At 42.0% G+C, this 10,454-nt stretch overlaps 1 protein-coding gene across 3 annotated transcripts in view; it reads left to right on the plus strand.

The window, feature by feature from the left end:
- Positions 1 to 10,454, plus strand: part of LOC109528703 (receptor tyrosine-protein kinase erbB-4) — a 168,366-nt gene that overhangs the window by 73,526 nt on the left and 84,386 nt on the right. The window lies entirely within an intron of this gene.

The following is a 10,454-nucleotide window of genomic DNA, read 5'->3' on the forward strand; positions in this document are numbered from 1 at the left end:
AACCCGCTTCGTTTAATTAGATACACTTCACTTTCGCGGCCATGACTGTTCCTCTTCCTTTGGATGCCATGATATACAGGACGTAAAAATGTTCGCAATTCCAGTAAAACTCACTGCAATAAAGAGTCACTTGCATGTCGTCGTTTTGAATCCAATGATTGTAAATTGCGCCGCAGACACACTTATTCCGTCGTATCGAGCGGAGTTACTTGAGTGAGCGCGACTGCGGGCTTCCGTATCGTCTTCCTCTCCCTCCCTGTGCTCTCCAACTTCAAGTAACTCCGCCACCTGGCGTTGAAATGCCTGTCATTACACGTCCAAATGAAATGAATGCAATCATTTACATCGAACCTTAATTGTGTACTGTACCAACTACCGGGCCGGATTAAAAAGACCAACGGGCCGGATCCGGCCCGCGGGCCGTAATTTGCCCAGGTCTGGCTTAGAGGTTTCAGAACCAGGCAGAGCGACAAATAGAAACGTGACAGCACATTGGCAAGAGAAACGGGGAAAATCACCTCTACATCCCACATGCATATAGATAAAGCGCATGTAAGGGCACTGCGTTATTTAACGAGTTGATAAATGGTCATTCTGCAAAGTACCTTATGGCCGAATGTCCATATCATTGAGCCTGTTCATTTCCGGAACTTTAGCATTCCCCAAAAAGAATATTCAGTGGCACTTTGGGCTGGGCTCAGTGATGCTGGTAACATGTTAGACACGTTACTTTTCTCAGTCAGGTACTACAGTTACTTTGCAAGGTTACGGTTTGTTATTGGATAGCAATTAACAATGACGACAAGCAGTTCACAGAAACCACATTGTCACCGACCATTCACTATCATGTAGTGATGCCATTAACTGCCCCTTGGGCGTAGCAGTGCGTGACAATTGACAATACTTGAATAGGAATCACACATTTTTCTACCCCTGTTTTCCCTCGTGTGAACATGGAACCAAACTAATAATTAACAAATAATAAAATACAGGAAGAGACACCATTCCCAGAAAAAGACAACTAACAGTTATACATTATATAACACATAAGAAAGGATCATGAAGTTTGAAGCTTGAAGCATTCCTGGACTTGACAATTTGCATTCCCGTCTGGGGGAGCGGTGTCACATATGCGCCATGTCACGTTTCAGCCCCACAAAAAAATAACAAAGGAAGGAGAAAGATTCGGGTTTTCAAGCTGTAGATGCCGTCACTACTTTGAATTTATGTCAGCAAAAGAAATGTATTAAAGCCTCACAGTGCAGAAGTACAGGGTTCGATTCCGTGCCTGCATGGGTTTTCTCCAGGTACTCCAGTTTTCTGCCACATTCCAAAAACACGGCAGGTTAATGGAACACTCTAATTTGTCCCTAAGTGTGATTGTGAGTGCCAATGGTTGTTCGTCTGTGCGTGCCCTGCGATTGGATCGCGGGGCGTGCTTGAGTCTATCCCAGCTGTCTTCGGGCAGTAGTCAGGGGACACCCTGAACTGGTTGCCAGCCAGAGTCACATGCGCCCCCTGGCATTGCACCATGCCCCCAGGAGGGTGCGCCCCACTATTGGAGAAGGACTGACTTATGGTATGACTGCTTTGTATTGACAGGGCCCAAATTATTCTCCTTCAACAAGATCCCACTGCATTTGATGAAATATCATTTGGGATTTAAAGATGATGGCAAGAACCGTTGAAGTATTCCATGCAGAGATTGGAAGATTGATTTATTTTGTTTTCAGAATTGTCTGTGTAAAAAGTGCTCCACAAATAATTTGATTGCATAACCATAACTTCTAATAAAGCATCTTGTTTGAATGTTAATGATGAATGAACTGGAATTAAATGATGCAGGTTACGTATTCGCATGCACATTCGCGTGCCAAGCGTTTGCTTATAAGTCGCAGCAATGGCTTGGAAAGTTCAAAGTGAGGCCCTTGTTGTTTCAACACCATGGACAGAGGCACCATGCCCGCATGTGTGTGCATGATTCACAAAGCTCAGCACCATGGACAGATAAATGTGTGTGCCATCCGCTTCATGCTGTTTAATGAAGTGCGTGCAGTCTAATTACTGGGCCAGCGCTATAAAATGCACACCATAAACAGTCCCATTAGGCTCAGCATCATTAGGGAAACAATTAGACATCTGGGGATTGTTAAGTGGATGTGAGGGGGGTCAGGTCTCTGGAGTTTAGGTGGTTACTATGGCAACTATTTGCCACCATGACTTCGATACCACCATTTGGCACTCACATGTTTTTCTTATTAACAGGTTCCCCTTTATTGGATATAATTGGATTTTAACTTTTTAGGAGAGATCTTTATCTTCAGTCATAATTAAAGCGTTAGTTACATTTGTTTGTTCATTAGTTAGATGGTCGGTTGGTTAGGTCGGCAGATGCCGAAAACTGTTGTCCACCACATTATAATCTTCCAGTTAAATCAGCCAGATTCAAACATACTTTTATTGAAAATTAAACTTTTATTTGCTGAGGCTTATTGTCAAAACCAGTACCATGTTTATTGCATCTAAAAGCCAATCAATGGCGTTCCAAAACTGAGATAACTAGTTTCGCTTTTTAATACTGTACCTTTTTGTCATATTTTCTACAAAACAGAGCACTCTTATCTTCCATTTAGAGCCACAGTCAGTGCATAAACTCATTCAGATGAGAGTGTGGCCTCAATTGAGTGGTGGGGCTCTCGAGGAGTTAGTGAGGTGGCAATTCTACTGCAGACAAAAACAACAGCTGTGCTAAAATTACAATCTTGAGATTTTGTGTGTGTGTGTGTGTGTGTGTGTGTGTGTGTGTGTGTGTGTGTGTGTGTGTGTGTGTGTGTGTGTGTGGGTGTGCCTGCGTGCGCATTGGGCGGTGGTTGCTTCTGTCACATCGATGCAGTGATGGAGCAGGTGAGAGTGATGGACAGGACAAAAGCTGACAGTTAGATAGATGGGATGGCATAGCGACCACTCCAAAGCGATTCCTGACTTTCCCATCGTCCCCATCTACAGATTCATTTTATTTCCCTGTCATTCTGGAAGATGATACATGAATCTTTCCTAGTAGGTTATCGTGAAGCTTTACTCTATGTAGCGTGCAAGATAATATTGTAAAGATTGCATGTTTTTAATGTTCTAAGACAGCAAAAGAAATAAATGCAATTCATATTGAACTTTTCACGTGAAGGTCAAACAAAGATAAATAAGGTGGCTTTTAACCTGATACAGTACAGTGCTGCCTTGAGATAGGAGTTTAATTTATTATTATGGCCACATTCATATCTCAAATGATCTTTTCCCCATTTATATGAATTGAAATGCCAGCCATCCGTTCCTGCCTCCCGGAAACGCCGAACAAAAGATTTTGTAAATATTTTTTTCAAAATATGGTGATAGCTAAAATATTGTACTTTATAAAATAATACATCAAAATAGATGAATAATGTTTTTTTTTTTAATGTGTTTGTTTGTTTTTAATCAATTTGACCTGGGAACACAACAGGAAGGTTAACACAGTGTGTAGTGTTTGCCAGTTGTCTCATCGTGAGGCCACTTAAATTCCCAAATATACTCCTTAGGAAAAGACCATGTGAAAAGACCATGTGACCACGCTTTGCCAATTTTCAAAAGGAATCACCGAGCCTTCGGCTGGCATCACCCTCGATGTTCGTTGGCCACTGGCTGCCTGTCACTCAGAAGACTCAGAATGACCCATTTTCCCAGAAGAGAATCAGGGAGCTGCGCCAAGTGGCCCCTGTGGCCCCCCAACAGCTAATTGTGTCACCTATGCCGACGGACTCTTCATTATACTTGCATCAATTTGGCAGCCAGAGGTACCAAGCATAAGGCACGATGCCAAGGTTGTCTCAGAGAGTCCTGGGACTGAGCATGACTATGGATTACAACTAAGACACACACTTATACCCACAATATCATGTGCTTCCCTCTCATGTTGGCATATATATATATATATAAAAAACATGAAGAGGGATGGAGGACAGAGTCACTGAGGTGCGCGGGGTGTCGCATGCAGACAGCAACACTTTTCAGTCGTGTTATCTGCAGCAACCACCAGCCGAGAGTGACGTGGAGAGACGGATGATGTTCTCATGTCTGTGCACTGCTCAAAAGAGGCGAATCAGTGAGGGAAATGTCTTCATCTGAAATTCTCCGTGCTTTTCTTGGGCTGCAAATTAAGACTTGGAAATGTTTTTCTTTTCTCTCCTGAGTGTTCTCATGAGAAAAGTTGGTGAGAGGGAGTAAGCAAGGTTACCATGACCACACCAATCCGTCCATCCATTTTATATGCCTCTTATCCTGTTTTGGGTCAAAGGAGAGCAGGAGTCCTCGTATCCCACCTCATACCCTAAGTTAGCTGGAGGACTGGGCTAGAATCTCGCACTGATCTATTTTGAGGGATCCAGCTCCGACCTGAGAGGACAGTATTCAATACCAAACAGCATTTTTGACCCATGAAGTACTGCGACACAATCAACACAAAAAAGATCCACAAGATGATGTAAAACCCGTTCATAAACGTGCCTGATTTAATAAAACTGAAGCTGCTCCCAAAGAAACATCACGTGCAATGCTGCTATGGACAGGTACATGTGTTTGTTCCTTGGCAACGGGAATGGAATAGAATGCAGCAATCACAGGATTCATTTCTTAATAGTCATCTTGAATATCCTCCGCTCGTGACTAAAAATGAATGGATGTGTATTGATCTCCCCTGGACTGATCACCAGTTAATCCCATGACTGATACAACCATTCACACTCCTCTGTTTCTCTCACTGGATTATCTGTGTGTCAACAAACAACATTTTTCTGGACTCGCACAAGTCGTTGTTCACGTCAAGATAAGTGCATATGCTGGACATGTCGTGATTCAGCGCTGATCTGATCCCAATCCTCTCCATGCATTCTTTTAGTTCACGGTGAAGCAGTCGATTTCTCCAAATATTTGTATGACCATGTCCTAGAAAACCTGGCTTGTGCCCCTCAATAATAAGTACTCGTCCCTCTGAGTGGAGGTATTTACAATGAGAAACTGAAATATGTTGGGGAGAGTTTTAGTGAGCAAACTAATAGCTTCTCCTCCTCCCCAACCCACCATCCGGCTCGCCACATGATTAATTTCTGTGTGTTCTCTGTAGAACAATGGCTGTCTCAGGGCCTCTTCACCAAATAATCATGGCATAATTGTGACCTGTGGCTGAAAGAGGGGTGTGCTCACCGTTCAAATCCTACACTTTCATTAGACTCTGGACCAGCTGCGAGGCTTAGAAAACTTTGGGACTATTGGCAGTCACCAAACCAGTGTTTGGCATTATTGTAGCCGTTTTTGACAGCAAAATTTGCACCCTGCTTTCTCTAGTCAGAGTGCCCTGATGCATATTATTGTTTTGTAATTGTGGGGTTGTATAAAAAACTCACTAACTTATTTTGTATTCATCCAGGATTCTGCACAACGTTTTTAAACCATTACACCTTTAGTCTCTGGAAAATAAGTAATGACGTATAATAGAATGACATTTGGCATTTGAGCAAACCTCCAACAAGGCTAAAATAGTAATAATAATAATAATAATAATAATAATTTTTTAAAAAATCAGGTGGGTGTGTGAAACTGCCATACCGTTGTTGGCACTAATGCATTTACAAAGTGGATGCCAACTGCCCCAAACAGCAAACGTATTTCACCACTGCTGGATATCAAGGTTCAGTGCTTCACATTTCCACACTGTAAATAACTTGTGGACGAATGGCCCTGAAGTTATACAATTAAGAATTTGACTTAGTGGTGCACTCGCCTGACTTGTGTGCAGGCACTGCAAGCTCAGGTCCCACTCAATGGCTGTGCGAATGAGTGTGAATGGATGTTCTTCTCCATATGTGCCCTGCAACGGACTGGCAACCAGTTCAGGGTGTAGTCTGCCTTTCGCCTGATGGCCGCGAGGATGGGCTCCGGCGCCCTTATGCCCCTGAACAGGATGAAGCGGTGTTGAAAATGGCTGGAAAAGAAAATGGACCAATGTGAACTTTACATATCTGGCGTGACTTTTGGAAAACTAATTCCAAAACACAGACAACTCTCCTTGAGAAGTGAGAAGAGAGAAGAATAGAGTCCCAGTGTCTGAAAGTGAACCTAACATTAGTAACAAGAGCGATATCACACAAAAGGAAGTGCCGTAGTACAGAGTGCTGAAGATAACCACAGGCCAGGTAATACACAACACAACATTACAACTCAGAGTATAATAATGCATTCATACAAAGTACAACAATTTTACACTTTTATTGTAAGTTTAACAGGAGTACGCAACAAGCAATTATGACTTATTTAACAATTATCTGGATCTGCTAACACAAATAGTTCCACAGACAATAGCATGACCAACAGACTTACCCGTTACCATAATATGCTAACATGCCAAAATGTCAGCATCAACATTGTTCAAAAACAAAGGACCAGATGAAGCTTGTGCAACTATTTCACTTTTATGGAGCGAGTTGGACAATTAGTCCACATAACGTCAAGTTGTGTCATTTTAGGCTAGCTCTGCAAACAAACAAACAAACAAACAAACAAAAAATGAAGTCCATGTAGCAACTAAACAAAGGTTTAAAAAAAATAAACAGCAGAGAAGGAGAAATATAAAACGTCAATCACGATGCCCAACCAGGTGGTTCTTTGTTGTCAGCTTGTGTTTTCCGAGTGTAAGAGAGGAGGTGCGAAGACAAATAAAATATGTGTCGACAGTCGAGTCATGTGTGTTACCACATCCTGTTCAGCCATTCATCTGTGCACCGTCACGTCTACTTCTTCGTCAGAATGATGATATCAGACGTGGCGCACAGTAGGTCTCAGAGGTAATATAAAAGTCTTGCACTTTGTGCGCCACTCTGGGGGCAAAGTGATTTCCATTAAATTAAAAGGTACGGCCATGAAAGCGCGCCACCAGCAAACCCTCGCAAGACATCAAGCCAATCCCAAGGTGCGTCTTTTGCTTATCAAATTGTAAAATATCATCCATGACACATCGTAACAGGGCCCTAATTAATGCATTAAATCAATTCGGGACTGCACAGCGCAGAGTGGGCTGCTGGGATGGCGACATTAAGGCAAATGATGGCGGCAGATGTGCGCCGCCAGGAAGGATGTTTAAACCTCTCATCCAATCCATTTAGTGCACACACTCCCTGACTAGAGCTCAGATGGTGCGAATCATAGCTGCAGGATACTTGATGTGTGATACGTATTTCTTAAAGAGTTAATTCTCTGAAGGGATTATATTTTTGAAGCTGTGTATTCTACAAAAGAGCAAAAACTCTCAAGGCACACATTTCTCTTCAAAAGTATTGGAAAAGTGAGGCCAATTTCTTTAGTTTTGCTGTCGACTGACATTTGGCTTCGACATCAAAGATGAATGAATATAATACACTAGCTCAACGTTTCAGTTTTCATTTCCAGATATTTACAACTGGATCTGATACTGATGCAACTTGTCTCCTTCTGTCTAAATAGCTGTGTAACAATCAAGAAAAAAATTAAGTGTTACCCATTGGCAAAAAACAAACAATTTTGAAGCTTAGAGAACCTGGAAAATCAATCATACATTGCACAAACATTTGCCATAGCTAAATAAAACCTTTTAGAATGTCTGCGAGAAAAAGCAGATAGACCCAGGAAAACAAAAATAGTTGACAACAGGACAATTGTGACACCCAGAAAGAGAGAGCAACACTGTCCAGAGAGCAGCAGGCAAGGGATCACAATCAGGGTTGTGAGGGTTACTTTAAATATGTATTTGGATACAGACATGGTAACCACGTGTGCACCATGTTGTAAAGATGGATTGATAGATGGATAGTTTTTAACCTAGAAGCATTTAGACTTGGGAGTAACTTCAGTTCTGGTGGCAGCTCACTCCATGTGTGTGCAGCACAACAGCTAAATGCTGATACACCATGTTTGCGTTGAACTTTGGGAGCTAGTAATTGACCCGATTCTGCTGACCTCAGAACCCTACTGGGTTTATATTACATGGTCATTTCTTGATTGTATCCAAGACCTTTAGCGATTTGTAGACCAATAGCAAAGTTTTAAAATGTTAATACAATACATCTTTATTTATATAACGCTTTCACAACATCTGCAGCTGTAACAAAGCACTTTCGAGAACAATTAACATAAAATAACACATAAGACAAGCACAGTCATGCAATCGTAACCTCTACTTCTGCATACGCCTTGTTGTTTGAAGCAGTTATAGATGAAAGAGAAGAGAATCAAAGTGTCCTTTCATCAGTGGATCAGAGACATCATGCTCAAAATGTGCACGTCTGCTACAAGTTAGGATTGAAACTAAACAAGAAGCTGTAGCATACAGAAACGAAAAAAGAGATTGGTTCACTTCTCCTGTCCCATATAAATCCACTTCAATTCCAAGAGTCGACTCTCAGCTCCAAATACGCATCTGCGCTCCGGGCCGACGCTCCTCTCTCGTCATCCTTAGATCCACCAGCCAGCCAGCCATCCATCCAGCCGCACCAACGCAGACTGTCCAACAGCGCCGACATCTCAGCTGAACAAAACGGGGCTGTGAAAAAATGCTGCCCGTTACAGACGCAAAAAACACAAGCGCCCAAACTGTTACCCAATTGTAAATATTGAACAGGTTTAACATAGACGGCTGTTTTCCAATCTGTTTTTGTGAAGCAAAAATCATTATTAACACACCTGAGATAATCGTTCAGGAAAATCTTTCGGATAATACCAAAAAAAAAATAAAAAATAAAAAATCAGACTTTTGCTGGTGGGTTGAACAATGCTCCCTATCTTCTATTCTCTAGCTGACTAGGAGCCAGTGTAAAGTCTGGAGAACTAAATTAATATGTTCTGATCTTTGCTCTGGTAAGGACCCGAGCTGCAGCATTTGGACTAATTCCAGAGTCAGCACTTTGAAGAGAAAAAACTTTTACTTTGGATTTGAAATGTGTAGTTTGTGGCACCGAGAACCTTTGAGACATCTCTTAAATCTTTCTCATGGTAGTTAGTCTACTTTCTGGCCATTTCAGTACTTTTGTTCAGAAATATTAAGTTGGTGCTCTCATCTAAGTTGTGTATTACATTTGGAAATAACGAATGAACTGTTGCTTACTTCTATAATATTCTGTTTGCAGTAACCAAATACTGTTTGCAGCAGTGGCGTGCGGTGAGGTTCATGGTTGGTGAGGCACTGACTCCTTTAGTGTCAGATTTACAAATATATAAACAAAAAAGGGTAGCTTATTCAATTGGCTACTGGTTATTTCACATCCAAAATTTGACCCCGTGGGTTCTCCAGGGTTAAATATTCAATTGTATTTTTCTTAGTCTAATCTCTTTTGTTACAAGATTGCAATGAAAACTGTTTGTGTCTTACCTTTATTTGTAGATGAAGTCCATGCGCCTGTCCTTCGCCACAAAAACCTCCGTTACTTTGTTGTAAAAGTCCTCCTTATTTTCCTTTAGTTTTAAAAGTCTCTCCGCCTCAATGGAGATGATCGCCAGGGAGGAAAGTCGTCCTGAATTGGTCGTATTCCGACTGTATGTTTTCAGTCTTTTCAACGCAGAGAACGACCTTTCCGCAGACGCTGTTGTAGCTGGTACAGTGAGCACCAGTTGGAGTAACTTTGTCGCCTCAGGAACAGTCTGGAGCAGATCATTCTGGGCCAAAAAGCTGAGAAGCTGTCCAGGAGATTTGCATTCACCATTTGTGAGCTGTACAGTCCAATGAGATCAGCCTTTAGTCTGACAAAGTCAAAAAACTTTGCATATATTGACAGGCTCTGCAGTTTGGTGTCATCAAAATGTTGTGACATCTCATTAAATTTTGTACAGTCGACCAAACCGAGGAAAGCTAGCTCACCAAAATGATCAAACCTAGCTTTCATCTGAACACTGATGTTGTCCATAATCTTGGTGAACATTTGTTTTCTCTCATCTCTGACTGACTGATTTCTTCCGCTGTCGTTTAGGCCAAGTGTGCTGCATTTCTGCTCAAATCGCTCATACAATGCATTAAAGTCATGTCTCATGCGTTCAACAACTCCGATGGTGTCGTGGATTCGCGCACAACAATATTCAATGTCCATGACTTTGTTTTGCAGCACTCTAAAAAGTGCATCAGTTTCGCTGAAAATGCCCTCATATGCCATAATTAAAAAGCGTGTCGATGCTTTTGACAGCCATCGATCATATCCAGTGGTCATCATTTGAGTGTCATTGTCCCAGCTATCAGGATTTTCCATCATGATACGGAATACAGCACGCAGATCAGACTGGTACATGCTTGTTGTCTGCAGCAGCCGAGAATTTGAGCTCCATCTCGTGGGTGCTGCTCTTGGTAAGCGCCGTTTCACAACATCATCCAGGAAGTGGGTGCGCTTCGTGGACTTGCTAAAAAATGACCC

This window comes from Hippocampus comes, unplaced genomic scaffold, assembly GCF_001891065.2.
Source record: "Hippocampus comes isolate QL1 unplaced genomic scaffold, H_comes_QL1_v1.1 scaffold174, whole genome shotgun sequence".
Lineage (NCBI taxonomy): Eukaryota > Metazoa > Chordata > Actinopteri > Syngnathiformes > Syngnathidae > Hippocampus > Hippocampus comes.